Source organism: Arachis ipaensis, chromosome B6 (genome assembly GCF_059453495.1).
Source record: "Arachis ipaensis isolate K30076 ecotype BB chromosome B6, ASM5945349v1, whole genome shotgun sequence".
NCBI classification, from domain to species: Eukaryota; Viridiplantae; Streptophyta; class Magnoliopsida; order Fabales; family Fabaceae; genus Arachis; species Arachis ipaensis.
The window spans coordinates 29,723,006-29,741,769 of record NC_142441.1 but is presented as its reverse complement, the minus strand read 5'-3'; positions in this window follow the sequence as shown (position 1 = coordinate 29,741,769).

Genomic DNA, 18,764 nt, shown 5'->3' with positions numbered 1-18,764 from the left:
CAGACCTGATTTGGTATTTGGTTTTGGTGGGGGTAACAATTATTTTTATTATTTTATTTTATTTTTTTTCGTTTGAATTTTTTCATCGTAAATTGATTTTTAAGTCAATACAATAGTATAATCTGATCACGCATACGGTTATTGGGAATAGATGCTTTTAATTATTAAAAAAAATTGAGAGAATAAAATATAATTTCTAATTCTTAATTGTTTTCTCTCTTATGTTTTTTTGTCCTACTTATAAAATTAATGATGAGAGAACACACGTTACTCTTTCGATTGTTAAAAAAATTAAAAAAATCTATTCTCATACGTTATCCACTTCATGCTTGATGGATTAGCATTCAAATCTATATAGGTTAGTTATACTTGTTTATTGGTTTGCATAGTTTTGAAACTATCTAATATTTAATTCGAGTTTATTATATTGTTAACTATTTTTTATAGTTAATAGTTGGTCTATTTTTTGTTTATTTAAGGGTTTATCTATTTTGTATTTTAAAGAAATATGTTAAGATTATAAATTGAAAAAAATTTTATTGAAAATATAAAAAATTTATTTTTTTAATAAATATATTTTGTATTTATCTTGTGTTGTAAAGGACACATGTTAGTTAAAACTTTTTTTTTTTTAAATTTTATTCCTACTATGGATTATCCCAATTCCCAACCCAAAACAATCTGTACCACCATTTCTGTCCATCCTCTTCTAGTCAAAAACCAACCACCATCATTTTCATCCACTGCTACCATTCTTTCCATCTCCACACTATAACCACCCTAAACTCTTGACGCCAACTACTGGCCACAACCCTTCCCCCGAAACACTACCACCTGTTGCACCCATTGCCCACTGCACCACCTCACCTACCACAGCTAATGCTCCCAGATTTGGCAGCGGTTCCATTGTTGTTGCCAAGCCCATATAGATGGAGAGAAAGACAATAGGTGGAAGGAAGAAAATCAAGGAGAGAGGAAAGAGACAACAATGGTGAGACAAGTGGAAAGACAAAAATGAGGGAAATTAATTACTATTCATATTTCAAAGATATGCATCCCAAATTTTCAATGAGGATAATGTTAGTTTAGGTCCCCAACCTCATACGAGAAAGTCAATCTCATTAGCGTGCATTTACCATGTCATATTAACAATTTAACATGGTAAGATAAGCAATCCTATATATAAAATAGCCTTTTATTATTGTTTTCCCTTATTTTAAATATTTTTCTGCATTACTTGTATTTAATTCTCTAATACCTAGCAGGAGTAATATTTAATGGATCGAGTACCCACTATAGAGGTCATGATTAATGAGAGTAAACATGGAGATAATTGAAGTTTATTGAGAATTTGAGATAATTTTGATTAGGATAAGGATATTTCAATATTATTTTTCCGAAATTTCTATTTTTCAAAATGATCATTTCCTAATTGAAAAACGTCTAAAAATGACGTTTTAAGATTATATTAATAACATCAATGTGGGTTGGTCTGAGTAGTAAGTGGCTCACTATGGCTTAAACATTCTCATGTGAGTTGAAAATTTATGAATATAGTTATTCCTGTTGGGAGATTCTCTGTTGAGACTCATGTACTATAGTATCCCAAATTCTGTTAGGTGTAGATGACAACAAGCTACCAGTAAAATCTAACATTATTTAGAAACTTAAAACTTTTGTTATATATATCTCCAGTGTAGGTACTAAAATAAAAATTTAGAGCATGCATGCGATGTTCCAAAGATGTTCCAACGATAATGATATTAAATACTTATTTAGCATTTTCATGTCACACACTCATAATGAGTTACTTTAAAACTGATGGAATAAATATTTTTCAAGCTTCAAACTTTAACCTACTATATGAAAAGTGGTTTCTGGATTTTGCACATTATTTTTCACATGGATTAAATGGATATCACTAAACTAAGAATGAAAAAAACGTTACTTCAACTTACACGTTTTAAAGTTCATAAATTTTGTTATATTGCTTGAGAAGGAAAAATTCAATCGCTTTTGGTATTCTCATGTTTGAAAGATGATATAAAAAATTTAGTAGTGCAATTTCACACATGATCCGTTACTAAAATCCTGGCCTACAACAACAACAAACTCGGAATCTAGTATAGCTGGCACGGATAACTTCCCCAGGATAACCACCTCACTCAAGGCTATTACTATCCCAACAAAACCGGACAAACAGCTAACGCAAGCCCCGTCAAATCTGCAACTAAGGTTTGACTAACAAACCTAATCCGTATAACAAACAGTTCAAACAAACCACTATAAGTGCGAACGAGTTGCTAACTAAAAGGTACACAACTCACTCTAGTTTTATGATTTGAACTCTCTCACACTCGTACTTACTTGAGCGTTGGAGTCCCTTTGCAGGTGTCTAACGCCGCCTCCCCACAGGAAGATAACGTTCTACACTCTTCACTCCAAGGAAGGTTTGTTTAGGCACCAGCCAAACGAGCTATACCTCGGAGTTCAGTCTCACACAGGAACAACACACATTATGTTTGGCTTGACATTATTTAGCACAAAATCTCATATCAAATATTTAAATCAATAATATTTGAGAAATAAAAAAAATTAATCAAAATAATTCAAACTTATTATATTTAGTATTTATTAATTGTAATTACAATCAATTGTTAAATAAGATAAATTTAGACTATTTTTTTTTTGTCTTTTTAGTATTCCTGCTTTTAAAATAAATTTAATTTTCTACCTTATTGTCATGCCAAGTTTGAAAAAAAAATAATGAATGGAAGCTAAAAATCCGGCCCGGTAATTATCGAATTTAAAATTAATTGAAATGACTAATTATATAGGTATGTATATATATACACGTAATGTTTTAGTAATACAAATATTTTAAAAAAAAGAGGGGGAAAAAAATACAATGCTATTTTCAACGAGAGTTCTTATATTATATTATATTATATTATAATGACTGTGTGAATACATCTTTGATAAAAAGGTGTAAAAATTAATAAACTTCAGAATAAAACTATATATAGACAAACAGACATTTGCCCTCATTAAAATTAAAATTAATTTTTTAGAAAAAGGCCACATAAATATTTAGAGTACAATGATGAATCCAACATTGACAGTTTTCGGTAAAATCTGTACGAATTACAGCAACACAAGTGAACCCAATTTTACTCTCTTAATTTGGAGAAAACGTTGAATGCATGCAGCTCCTGTCGTGCCTGCACACTGCTGCTATTCTAATCCATTTGTAAATATATTATTGCTCCTTCAAGTAATTTTTATTTCTCATTTTCATTGTTATTTTTTTTAAATATATTTTTAGACTAATATATAATTTATTTGGATATAATTTTTACATCCAAATTCCAAATATATGAATTTAGAATATTAAAAAAATGATAATCACAGATAATAAAAATGATTGAAAGCATATTTAGCGTGAAATAATAAAACGGCAAATAAAATTAGCTAGCTACTACGTACATCCCTTGTCCTCGCCAACCACATTATTTTCAGCCCACTGTAACATTTTCACCTGTACAACAATAGCATAAATAGTTTTCACTATATAGTGTATATATATACACACAGTACCAAAAAAAGTGTTACATGTACTATATTTTAATTTTTAATATTAAAAATAATTCATAAAAAAAAGTGAAAAAATCAAAAATTTAATATTATATACAAAAAATTATGTAAATATTATTTTTTATATGAGTAATGTCAGAAATTAAAATTTTCAATTAACATTAGTTAACTTTGTAAAAATTATTTTGTATATCTTAATTTTTAGATTCTAAATTATAATTTTTTAATTCTAAATTTAAAATTTAAAAAATATTTAAAATTAAAGAATAATTAATATTAACTAATTAAAAATTAATTTTTATATTTTTATGTATATATTTGATAGGCATGCATCAATGATATTTGAAAAACAATAAAAAATCAGTCTAAATAATTTAAATTTATTTTATTTAATATTTATTAATTATTGTTAGAATAATTATATAATTTTAGATGTAATAAATATATAATTATAGATATTATATATATAAAATTATAAGCATTATGTTTTTTTCTTTAAATTATGAGTGAAACTCAAATTCGAGACTTCTAAAAAAAAATAAAAAAATTATATCATTTGAACTATAATTAATTGGCTATGAATATTATGTAATATATGATGATTTTTGTCTTTTTAATATTACCTGCAGTGCATATATGAGTACATATATGTATAGTACCGATACATGATACAGCTATGCAAAAGTTTTACAATAGAATCTTTCTTCCTCCTTCATCCTCTCTTAGTTAGCTACCGTTATATATATATATATATATATATATATATATATGATATATCCCTAAATCAACATATCCTAAATCCTCAGCCATATACATTGATATATAACTACAATAACTAATATAGGAGTTAGAGCATGCGTGTTATCTTCTTCCTGTATTGATGGACTTAAATTAATTAACTAAGCACGTTGACATATATATCGTATATATAATTAATTAGTTACCTAGTTGTGACGCTTAATTACATCCTTTTAGGCGTTGATCTTTTAAGGTACATTAATTAATGGAAAAATATAGAATACTAATAGATTATCTGTCAATTTATTGTCAATAATAATTAATTATTATATTTTAAACACATGTATAAAAAGATACATCTAAAAAATACATTTATAAAAACACTTCTATTAGACTCAGTCATAAAAAAAATATTTTTATTAAACATATCCACAAAAATATTTCTATTAAACACAATTATAAATAAAAATTGACAGAAATTGACAAAAATATTATTAGTAAATAGTGGGATTGTTAATTAATTGGTTGCAAGATTCGGTGTGTGACTAAATAATGCCCCTCTTGATCTATCATAAGCCCCTTGACCCTCCCACCTATACAACAAATTAAATTAATTAAGTGAAATAATAATTAATTACATGCAGAATGAAAAGTAAAATCTGTGATCCTCTTACTTTGGTGGAGGGTAGTTTCTGGGGAGGATCCTCCAGAAAACAGCATAGACCCACTGAGAATTGTCATGGATGCACAAGCTTCTGAGAGTGTGTTGAAGAAGATGTGTAACCGCCAATGGAGTTAGATGTTCTTCCATCATAAATCAAATCAAATCAAATCAAATAATCAATAGTAGTAGTAGTAATGGGGAACCTACTACATACATATATCTTCTTTATATAATAAGCTTAGCCCACCAACATGGAAAAGTGAAAAAATCTCACATTTATATATATATATATATATATATAATTAAGTGAAGGGAGGGGGGTGAATTGAATGAACCATATAGTTAATTTATTTACCCTAAATTTGTATTGTTGGGGGCCCCCCTATACCAACTCCTTTTCCCTACTCATTTTTATTATTTTTCAATATTTTTGAAAACAACCAAACCTTACCCAAATTCATGAATCATCTATCACCACCAAATGCCAAAACTAGAAAAAGCTTTTCTCAATTTTTAATAATATATATAATTAACAAAAATTTTAAATATCTTATTATATATACTTGATGCAATTGCAAAACATCACATAGAATTTATTTTATCTATCCTATTATGGATATATAAAAAATTAACTATTAAATTAATAATTAATATAAAATATATATTAAAATAAAATATTATTTATTTATCAAAATTAATCATTAAAATTAATTATTAATATATTTATATATAAATATATGTGTGGTTTAATTTATTTTTAATATATATTTATATTTTAACATATATTTTATATTAATAACTAATTTTAATAACAAATTTTAATATACACATAATATAATTTATATTAAAAGAATATAATAAATAATTTAATAACTAATTTTTTATGCATACATAATATTTTTTTATTTTATTTATAAAGTTACGTAGCTCCATGTCTTTGCTGTTATATGATTTATATCTTCCTAGATTTTTAATTTCCTGAACCCCAATGCTCCTACAGCACCACCATCTTATTATTATACTAATTAATATAACATCTCTCGTAAAAATTATTTAATTATTTGATTTCTTTTTCCCATTATTGCTTACGGTTCTGTGTTTTTTTTTTCTGACAAGCTTCTTAGGTATTAAGCTATATCCAGTACCATGAGATGATGGTGAGAACTTCTTAAACCACAACCATTTATTCAGCCTCAACCAGAACACACACTATAACACAACATCTCATAAATTTTGTCACCTTATAATTAACTTAGCTTTCACTAGCTAGTACACATAAATAATATACAAGAGTTCTTCTTTCTTCTTCTTCTTTTTTTTTTTTAATTTTCTTTTAATTTTGTTTGGTTATTATTATATGCTAGATGAGAAACAAGATATAATGGAGTGGTACCAGCATATTCTTAAGGTGAAAGCGAAATATCATCATATGACTGTTTGAATATACTGTTCCAACACAGTAGCCAGTGGCGACTAGCATCTTTATATATTAATTAATTTGAGTTGTGATAGCTAGTAGTTTAATTAATATGGTAGCTAAACTAATTAACAAATACTTAATTAGTGAAAATAAATTTTGTTTTACAATTTTATTTTTGTGTTAAAATTAGTGGCATTGGTGATGCCACAAGGTGTGTAAAATTTTGTCACATACAGCACTGAAAGTTGATGGGAATTTTTGTTGATATTAGGTAGGGAAATTGAATTTGTGACCATACTTGTTATAAGAAGTGTCATATATATAGATATAGTTTATTTTTTGTACATGCTGCAAGGTGTCAGAATATACATTAATATTCTTAACTATAATCTTTATATATTATTATCCAAACTTATTCACTTAAATTAAAATATTGGATGATTTTAAAGAGATCTTGCAGGAAGGTATAAAGCTATACAGTTCCTCCCTCCTTATTAAGCCTTGTTGCTGCATTGCTAAAGAAGACACTACTGATCATTCTCTTTCTTTTTCTTTTCTTTAATTTGTCCCCTTTGTTTTTTCTTTTCTGCTATATAATATTATTAGTGTATATTTGTGCTTTCATAAATTAAATTGAACCAATAGTTTAGTTTAGGGCAATAAAGATACATCAAATTTCCATTTTATGCTATGTATTAAAAATCAACCATATTAAATGTATACTAAAATCAGTTATTAAATTCAGTTATAATAAAATACACATTAAAAATAAATTAAACTACATATATTTATATATAAATATATTATGACTGATTTTAATATTCAAATAGTATTTTTAGTTAAAAATAATCATATTCTTTGTATACCAAAATTAGCAGTCAAATTTGGTGTACATATAAAATATATGTTAAAATGTAAAATATAAATTAAAAATAAATTAAATAATAGATATATAGTAATCAAAAATACATTCTTTTCAATCAATTTGAGTTGGTCGAATAATTAACTTACTCGTTCACTCAAACAAACGTGAGAGATTTTTTAACATATCGGGTTAAAGATTCCATGAAAAAAATACAGACTCTTTATTTTTCAATAGTTGTTGACTTGTTGCTATAAATTAATAGCATTTTTCTTTAAATTATATATTAAAAAAATCAAAATTAAGATCCACTTTAGCTTATGAGATTTACAAATTATACTGATTTAATCCCTAAGATTCCAATGGCTATAATTTGGTCATCTAACTTTTAAAAAATGCACCACATTAATCTCTCTTAAATTTTTTATCATTGAAGCTCAATGCCGTTAGTGACATGACTTAACCAAACCCTTATCATTGTGAATATGTTAATGGTTAACTGACATGAATGAAAAGTATAATAATACTAATTTAGTCTTTTTTTTCCCTTTCATAACCTAAACCAGAAAATTTTCCTTTTATAACATAAACCAAAGAACATTGTTTCCAATATGATCTTCTCATCTTTCTAAAATTTTTTTCCATGATGGAATATTATGTCCATCAATACCTCTATTTATGTCATTCAAAGTTTATATGTACCATTAGCATAACATATTAATTAACCCAGAAACCTTCACACACATAATTTCTAGCATATTCACAATAATTTTAGAATCTTAAACAGACAATGTAAAAAAAAAAAAAATTCTACCTTTCTGAAAACCGTGAGTTCCTTTCTGAACTGCTCATGCAAAAAACAGAAGAGTAGCTCATCACTCTCTTTACATTAAAAGTAGTGGAAAGCACTTCAAAACTATATAAAGCGGAATATAAAAGATTTGGGCTGCCTCTCGGAAAAGATTGATGGGAGGAGCATAAAACATAAATAAAATATAGGCATAAATATCAACGTACAATAATAATGGTTTCAGCTAGACATGTTAAATAGTTACCTACTTACTTATTACACACCCAAAAAAAAAAAAAAATGTACTATACATTTTGCTTAGAATAATTATTTATATATCTCATTTCAAACTATACGTTCAAAATTTTTTTTTTTTGACTAAAAGTGGAAGAAAGAAAAAAGAGAGAAAAGAAACGAAAGAAAAAAATAATTTAATTGGCTGTATATCTAAAAAAATTAATACAAAATAACGAAATTCATTCTGAAATCGAAATTATTTCACATATTATACTACTTTCGAGATAACTATTTTGACAGTATAATCAACAACTAAGTTAGAAGTTCTCTTATTCAATTTATTCTCATTCAAATTGCAAATAACACATCCAAAACTCACAATACTACTCAACGTAAGTACCATTTAGATATAATAATAATAATAATAATAATAATAATAATAATAATAATAATAATAATAATAATGTGAGTTAGAAAATACAATCTAGATATATACCTATAAGTTCAAATTATCTAGTAAAAAGTAAAATCTAATCAATACAATTCGTGTATATCACTTTAAGAAATTTGCTTAGTATCATCAGATTTATTGACAAAATAACGAATAAAATTCACTGATAAATATTATCATTAAATATTATCTGACGGTAATGTAACACCCTCACTATCAGAGGTCACGTTTCCGGCTGCGCTATTCTGATAGCAAGAAGTATTACGACTACTTTACATACTAAATATTAAAGTAGGAGCATGTGACTTGACATTGTATTGCTGATTTCTTTGAAAATCGGAAATAAATACTTTATCTTAAGAAAAATACAAGCAAGCATACATTCATATACAAAACTCCTTACATAATATCTCATAATATAATATACATATAAAACATACAACTCCTATCCCTCTTACAAACTTGTAATAACAAAGACGAGGGAAGAAAATAATCTAATTAACACAACAGCATATAAACTAAACGCAGTATAACTCTTCTTAATGCCTCTTCATTTGGTTCCTGAAAAGGTAAAGCTGTAGGGGGGTGAGAACCTAACCACACGGTCTCACCACGGAGTTTCAAAGTTGTCATAAGAAGATATCTAACAAGAAAATTGTTTTCCAAGCTTAGTGATTATCTTTGCCTTATGAATCTTTTAAAAATCAATAGGTAATCGTTCAAAACCTTTTCGAAGAGACAATGATTAATCTTTCAGAAATCCAAAACATTTCCTTTCTTATAAGAAAATCTCAATCAGAAACCAACCACGCAATCAAACAACACAATCATTAATTTAGCACCAAAATTTATTCTCAAATGTAGCACGCCAGGACAAACACAGGCAAGACAGACAAGGAAAGCACAAGTAGGTAGCAGTTACAGCAAATAGTTCAAGTAGCAGTTAAGAACAGTTTAACAATTAGGCAAACCAAAACAAGTTCAAACCCAAGCAAAGCATACAAATGCATATGATGCATGCCTGTCCTATGGCTAATGAGGCTCATCTGTCGGTTATCCAGCCAACCCGACAAGTCTGAATTGTCCTTAGACTGTCCCCCGACGTGCATCCCCAAGAGTCTATGCATAGCTTTTTCTCAAATAATCAATATTGCTCAATGGGGATAACATTCCCGGGAATTTATATAGTGCCCGGTCACACTTACGTCGTAGGGTCAACAGAGTATCGAGTTTTCAACCTGGTACACGTGGTGGCAAGCTACGGTACTTTATCCAAGGAACCTCGTATCTCAGATAATTCAATTTCATAAGCCATATAAATAATTCATTCAACATTCATCAATGTTTAAGTTATTCTCAACATCATCTTCATTCATCAATCCATATCTTATTTTCAAATTCATTCAAAATCATGTTTCAAAGAAAATCCTCATCGTCCTTCTTTCCATTCCGTTCACTAACAATTCCCAATCCAAAACATAACTCTTCCTTTGATAATTGAAGTAATCTTAAATCATATAATAATAATGCTTAAAATTAACCCTTTTTAAAATAACTACTTCAAATGAAACTTCTAATTTTATAAAATTTCGGCAGCACCTCTTCTAAAACTCGAATTCTGCCACCCTTTTCGGGTCCCATCCAAACATTTCTCAAACCTTTTCTCAACCATTTCCAAATTTCAACCATTTTCCAAAGTTCAACCAATTCCAATATCAAATTATTTTCAAAGCGAATTAATGCCAATAATAAATCTCTTTTTAAAATCAATCCAGCTCAAATACTAAATCATTTATAAAGTTAGACTAATTCAAAATTAACCCGTTTCCAAAATTAATTCAGTTTCATATTCCAAATCATTTCCAAAGCCGATTCGTTTACGTTATCAAAAATAGCTTCAAAACCAAGAAAGCCATTTTTCATAATAATCAACTAAATAACCTTTTAAACTAATTTCTTTTCAGCAATCACAAACTACTCAAGCAATCAAGCAATCAGTCATTCAATCCAGCAAACAACCACATTTATAAGACAATCATAATCACAGACATATGTTTCTCACATTAATATCTATTTATAACAACTCTGTAAGGTAAAATAGATTTTAAGAAGAACCCCTACCTCGATGTCGCAATCGCATAATTTAACACAATAGTCCCGCTTAGTTTAAACTCACAGCAGCAGTGGCAATTCCAACACAACAGGGACGATGGCAGCATCACCAACTCCGATTTGGCTCACAGCAACAACAATAGATTCGAATTTGATGGAATCAAACACATAAACAACTCTGAAAATTCAAAGCGACACTGAAACTAGAATGGAATTAAAACCATAACAAAAAGATAAACGAGACCAAGGTAGTTCAGAGTATAAAAGTGAAACAGAGTCAAGAGAAAGGCTAAAACTAAGGCAGTGACACTAAACTTGAATTGGGGCAAGTCAACAGCAGCGATAGCAATACAAAATTGAACCAGAGCAGTGACGGTAATACCTCCGGCAGCGAGAAAATAACTGGGTTCGCCTCTAATGGTGGTGGTGGCAACGAATTCCGACGACGACAACTGTAACAAATATGCAACGACAATAAAGCTTCCGGAATCTCAAGAGAAATGAAACCCAAAGCTTAAAACCTTACCGGCAGTGCTTTTTCCGGCGACGGCAGCGGGTTTCAGGCGGCGGAAGCTCAGTCCAGAAGCTTCGGTGACTCAGCAACAGCGGCGGTGGCTTCCCGCCTTCTCTTCTGTTCACATCTCCTCTCTCTCGGACCAGATCGGTGGCGACTGGGTCGTCAACGATGGCGGAGGATCTCAACGGTGACGGCGCATGCAGATCGGCGTCGGCAGCAGCTTCTGACGGCGACTGGAGCTTCAGTGACAACTATGGTTCTCTCCGGTGGCTCTGCTCGATGGTGATGGACCCAAAGGCGGCGACGATCACCCGCGCAGCAGCAGCAGCCCGCGATGATGACGGTGGTGGCAGCTCTGCACGGTGACGACAAAAGCTTCGAGGACAGTGACCCGCGGCCTCCTCTCCTTCGCGTCTCTGTTTTCGGCGACGACGCAGTGTGGTGGCAGCGCGACGGACGGTGGTGATGCCGCAGGTGAGACGACGGTGGTAGCGCGACAGCTCCTCCTCCCCTGGCGCTCTCCCTCTCTCACGGTCTCCCTCTTCTCTTCCCTCTCATTTCCCCTTTCCGTTTCCCCCCTTTTCTTTTCTTGTTGAGATTTCTGTGAGTGAGGGGTGAGGGTGAGTGAATGGCGGTGAGGAGTGGGTGTGGGTAGGGATTAGGTAAAATTAGGATTAGAGTTAAATTTGGGGATATTAGGGTTAATTAGGGTAGTTTAGGTAATTTTAATAAAATTAGGAGTATAAGGTGTTAATTAAAAATCTAATTTAATCCTTTAAGTTTATTTTTAAAATATTATTTAATTATCAATTTGTTAATTAACTTCCAGTTAAGTATTTTAATTTAAAATTAGAGATAATATAATTAATTTTCTTTGTCTGTAAAAATTGAAAATATTAAATTTCAAAATCTCAATTATTTAAACCAAATCATATAAAATTCTTATTATTTTACAATTACTAAACTTTATAAATTAAATATAGAAAATACCTCAATAATTATAAAATTTGAATAAGAATCTTAATTTATTCCAAACTCAATTAATCAAAACTTACTTTAATTATCTTTGGTAAAGAAATTTCTGAAATTAAAGCTATAAATAAATAATTAAACTTAAAATTAATTTATAATAAAATTTTCAAAAATTCTAGGACTTACAGGTAACCTCTTCGCCGATAATTATTTATTGTCGAATTTTTTTCAGAGATAATTTACAACAAAATTAGCAATAAATTTTAATATAAAAGTGAAAAAAATCTTTTAATAGTTATCGTCGGATAATTTTCGACGAAAACTTTGGCACCACACATTATGATTTTGCGCCATATTACTGTTCGATTTACTGACGATAGCATATTTTACTAAATTGAATAAATGTTATTACTGTCGGATTTCTTCGATAGTAAATTTTACGATAGCATTAATTTTTTATTTTTTTTCTAAACCTAATAGACCACAATATTCAACAATTAATAGTCAAATCCCAATTAGTAAAAATTAAGTAATAATTTATCTAAAAACAATGATGTATATATAATGTGAAATATCAAGTATATAGAATAAAAATACAAAGGAATAAAATTTTGTCAAACAAATCAAAATAAAGCTCTAATGATTACGAATCTCGATAGTCATCATCGTTGTCATCCCCTAGTCCTGCTGAGGCGGCGATCTAGGTGGTAGTTTCGGTGCCTGTCCTAGCTCATGTGTAGAGAAAGAGGAGCCCCCTCCAGCAGCGTTGCTATCACAGGCACACATTTGCTCATAGTATACCGTTCCCGCATCCACTAAATATGCTGCAACTCCAACCTGAGCTCCTCCTTTAGAGACTTTCACAAACCAGCAACTAAATGCTGAGCAATAAGTTATTGGAATTTTTTTTGAAGAAGGTAGCTTATTCATTGTGGTTCCTTTTTGTACTGTTTAATTCGTTTTTATTTTAAACTTGATTATTATTACTTTGTATTTGTTATATTTTTTTTCTCCCATCTGTGTGTTAGAATATTGGGATGTTGGTGATCCTATACATGTTTGTGTATTTTGTGATGCTCAAATGTGGCATAAAGAGAGGTTATCCCGCACGGATGGTCATGCAGTTCCACACTTTGGTCTTTGTTGCATGGATGGCAAGGTTGAGCTACCTTTTTTAAAAGTAGCACCACAGACTCTACAGGACCTGCACTTTTCGGATGATGATAAATCACAATACTTTAGAAAAACATCCGATAGTTTAATTGAATGTTTTCGTTCACTTCAATGGCTGGTAGAATAAACAACAATATCAACAGTGGTTTTGCACCCCAACATTCCTTCTTAGTGGTCAAAATTATCATTCAATCGGTAGTTTACTTTCAGGTATCAACCATCGGGCCCAGATTTGCATGCATATATATATATATATATATATATATATATATATATATATATATATATGACACAGATAACAAAGTTGATAATCGCATTAACGCTGTGAGGTATTATGTGTTTCTGTCATGTCCATGGTACCTTATAATAATATCTATAACATATTAACAAATCATCTTTATATATGGTACATTTTTTTTACTATATTAACTTTTTTATGCAAATAAGTGGAATCAAGTTTCCCTCTTGAGAAAGAAATTGTAGACAAATTAAAAAATATACTTGACAATCACAATCCCTTGGCCAGAATGTTTTGTTATGTTAGAGATCGATTTATGGATAGGAATCCTCCTAATATAAGATTAAAGTTAATCAAAAGAAGAGATACTAATGGTAGAAGGTATAACTTACCGACAACATCTGAAGTCGCTGTCATTATAGTTGATGATATTAATGAGTCTGTTCTTGATCGGGATATAATCATCAAGTCACGGTCCAATCAGCTAAAAAGGATTATAGTTGATGATATTAATGAGTCTGTTCTTGATCGGGATATAATCATCAAGTCACGGTCCAATCAGCTAAAAAGGATTGATGTTATTCATCCTTAATATCTTGCACTTCAGTATCCTTTACTATTTTTGTATGTTGAGGATGGATACAGATTTGGTATACAAACTTCTTTACAGTATGATTTTGATAGGACCAAGAAGAGGAAGACCATCGGCATGAGGGGATTTTTTTCGTATTGCTTGCAGATTAGATCCAATAAGTCTCCTATTTTGCTACATTCTGGTAGGTTGTTCCAACAATTCTTAGTGAATGCTTACACTATGGTTGAGGCTGAATGTTTGAGTTATTATAGATTTAACCAGCCAAAGTTAAGGGTTGAAAAGTACAAGGTATTCCATGAGACCTTTGTTAGTGGAGAAGCTGCTGCTGTTGCTACTGGACAGCGTATTATTTTGCCAAGCACAATTACTGGCGATCCAATGTACATGTTCAATAATTGCAAGGATGCATTTGCTATATGCAAGTATGATGGATATCCTTGCTTCTTTATTACAATTACTTCCAATCCTAAATGCGACAAGGTTAAAAGGTTATTACGTGGTACGGGGTTGTCACCACAGGATCGTCCTGATATAATAACTAGAATTTTCAAACTAAAGCTTAACAATTTAATAAGTGATTTTAAGATGGGTAGGCCATTTGGCAGAATTGTTGGATGTAAGTCTTCATACTCCCTTTTAACGTATTTTTAATAAATAATAACTATCAAATAAAATAAAATATTTATTGACTCTACAATTGTTTGTACTGTGGAATTTCAAAAGAGAGGACTACCTCATGCTCACATATTGTTATTCATGGACCCCTTGGACAAACCCAAATTCCTATCTGATTTAGAGAAGTTTATATCTGCTGAAATACCTGACATGTTTCGAAATCCAAAATTATTTTCAATAGTTGAAAAATTCATGGTGCATGATCCTTGCGGTAGACACAACAAAAATAGTACGTGCATGATAAATGGTCATCGTTCAAAGTTCTTTCCTAAACCCCTTAAATGAATGAATGTGATAGACGAAGCTGGACTCACTTAAATCAATTGTTGCCTCACTTCCGTAACTGGACTCGTAGACCGCGGCATTTGTCCCTGGAGGCGGTGTTGCCGTGGATGCGGGCTACTAATCGGTAGGAGACGGCGTCATCGCCATAGATGGAGGTACGTAGTTCTGGTTAGGGACCATGATGAATGGCTAGTCCGCTAAACCCACGACCTGTGGTGTCACTGGCATAGCCGAAGTAGAGGGAGAGGATCTAGAAGTCCCGGGGGTATCGGAAGAAATCCTCCCTCTATCTCGACCACGGTTATGATCACGACCAGCAGCCTGATCCGCAGCACCTCTGCTTGTCGAAATGTCTGCAAATATCAAATTATCAAACAATTAGCAGCGTTTTTCTCAGCAAAACCTAATGTATTAGTTCTAACATAACTTAATAAACCTCTAAATCCACTAATTAAAAAAAAAAACTAAACTAAACTAACTTCCCAAACTGATTAAAAATTAAAATTGGAATTCTAATCAAACCTAAACTAAATTAAACAAATCAAATTCCATAAGGTAAAGTGTATCAAACCTACAATATTAGGTAAGAAACCTTAAACATTCAAAATTCAAAAACGTCGGTCAATGGAAAAATAACAACTAACCAAACAATGTAATTAATTCAAAATAGCAAAAATAACAAAATAGCAATTAACACAGTGAATGAGCAGAATCAAACAATTAACCAAATAAATCCAGCAATAATTTCTCCATTAATTCAATCAGCAAACTCATAATAGTTCCAGACATTTTTTGTAACAATTCAGAACTTATAAATCTAAACCAAACTATCCTAACCACCTAAATCCATTAAAACAAAAAATTAAACTAACTAAACTAATTAAACCAATCTAATGAACTAAAACTAACTAACAGGATTAAAAAAAAACAAAAACAAAAAGTTCAAACATTGAACCTTGAATGCAGGGTGCAGAAAGCAACAAAAATGGAGGGAGGAAGGCGACGATAATGAAGCAAGGAACGGAGCATGCATTGAATTAATGAAGTCATATGAAGCATGCGTTATTAACGTTAGTGCACCACGCCTGGGCTTATATGTACATGGCCTTCATGCAACTCAAGGAAGGAAGTATCAATATTCCACACTAATTGGCGGCATCCCACGCCAATCATTCATATTTTGGGCTAAAGTTATTGAAGACGTGGTGGCGTCCCACGTGAGCTCAATGTACCACGCCAAATTGGTTGATTGAAGAAGGGGTTGTCTATTGAGGAACTTCATTGGCGTCCCAAGCCATTCCTCATCCGTGCCACGCCTGTCACACACTTTCACATCTTAGGCCAAAGATTGTTGAAGTCTTGATTGCTGTCCCACGCCATGACTCGAACGTACCACGCTAATGCTTCAATCCTTCATAATTTGGGCCACCTACAATTCAAATAGCTTTGGCATGCCACGGGAATGACATAGTGTGCCATGCTAGTGCTTTAAATGTTTAATTTTGGGCCAACTTCAATGAGTCGTGCCATGGAAAGCAAGCAAAGGCCAATTTGAGTTAGTTTTTTAGAAGCAATGTGTGCCATTCCACATCCAACCTTCCAGGATTCAATTTTTTCTCATTCATTCTTCAATTCTCCAAGGATCAAAAAAGTAGATTAAGTCCATGGAATTCATATCAATTTTCTTGAATTTAATGTAATTTGAATTTCATTTGAATTTACATTTTGTAATAGTTTGATGAACGGATTTTTGCTAGTAAAGAATTCACAATAAAATCTCGTTGAAAGTATAGTTTATAAACCAACAAAGAATCCTTTCATACAAAAATTTGTTTGTCACTAAAGCAAACCCAATAAAAATAAACCAAAGTATTCAAAACTCGGGTCGTCTCTCAAGGAATTGCAGGGAGGTGTAGTTATTATTGGTTATGAGATAGTATATTTTTGGGTTTTTGAAAGGTTGAACAAGGAATTTAAAAGACAAGAAAATAAAATAACAATTAAGAGAAGTCTTAACAAGTATTGAGAATTGAAATTCCTATCCTCATTATCATCATCAATTATGATAGTAAATGTCTTTTGCTCCCACTTAGTCAACCTCTAACCATGAAGGAAAGTCAAGTGGATGAATCAATTTGATTCCTCAAGTCCTAGTCAACTCTCAAGGAAAGACTAGAGTTAGTGGAATTTAAATCAACTAGCAAATCTCCAATACCAATCGATAAAAGACCTTTGATAATTCAAGTGTCTCCAATTAATCAATCCAAGTTAAGAATAGGAAAATCTAACTTAAAACCCTCCCAAACATTCTATCAAACACTTGAAAGGCACAACATAAAAACATAGAAAACTAGCAAGGAATATTAAATCCAAACAACCAATTTCAAACATTAATGACTAACAAATAATAGAAGAAGCAATATATATAAAATACCTCAAATTGCATTAAATAGAAAATCAAGTCTAACATGGAGAGTTCATAAGTTAAATTGGGAAAATAAACAAACCAACAAGGGAAGTAAATAAACTAAAGTACTAGAACAATTAAAGTAGAAGAAACCTAAATTGAAGCAAGGTAGAATTATGAAATTAAGAAAAGCTAAACCTAAGAATCCTAAAACCTAGAGAGAGGAGAGAGCCTCTCTCTCTAGAAAACTACATCTAAAACCTAAAATTATGTGAATGAATGAATGATTGGATGTGTGAATGAATGAATCAATGTGTTAATGATTTTTCCACTCTGCAGCCTCTAATCTATGTTTTTCGGGCTTAAAACTGGGCCAGAAGGAGCCCAGAAATTGCCCCCAGCGTCTTCTGCAATTTCTGCACGTGGCGCATGTCACGCGTACGCATCAGTCACGCATACGCGTCGATGGTCTTCTTCGCGTGTCATGCGTACGCGTCAGGTACGCGCACGCGTCGCCATGCACTCTCGCTTTTCGCGTGCACGCGTCAGGTACGCGCACGCGTCGTTCCTCGCTGGTCAGCTCCTTAGTTTCTTGTGTTCGTTCCATTTTTGCAAGCTTCCTTTCCATTCTCTAAGCCATTCCTGCCCTGTAAAGCCTGAAAACACTTAACACACAAATCACGGCATCGAATGGTATAAAAGGACATTAAAATACACAATTTAAAGGCGTAGGAAGCAAGTTTTCAATCATAGAACAAAATTGGGAAGGAATTGTAAAATCATGCAAATTGTATGAATAAGTGTGTAAAGACTTGATAAAAACCACTCCATTGAGCACAAGATAAACTATAAAATAGTGGTTTATCAATCTCCCCACACTTAAACATTAGCATGTCCTCATGCTAAGCTCAAGGAGATCAAAAGAATGAATGGGAAAAAGTAAGACTCATGAAATGCAACCTATATATGAATGCAACTATATGCTAAGATGTTTTTATCTTCTTGGTTAAAAGTAAACAAGTTCTCCAAGACAA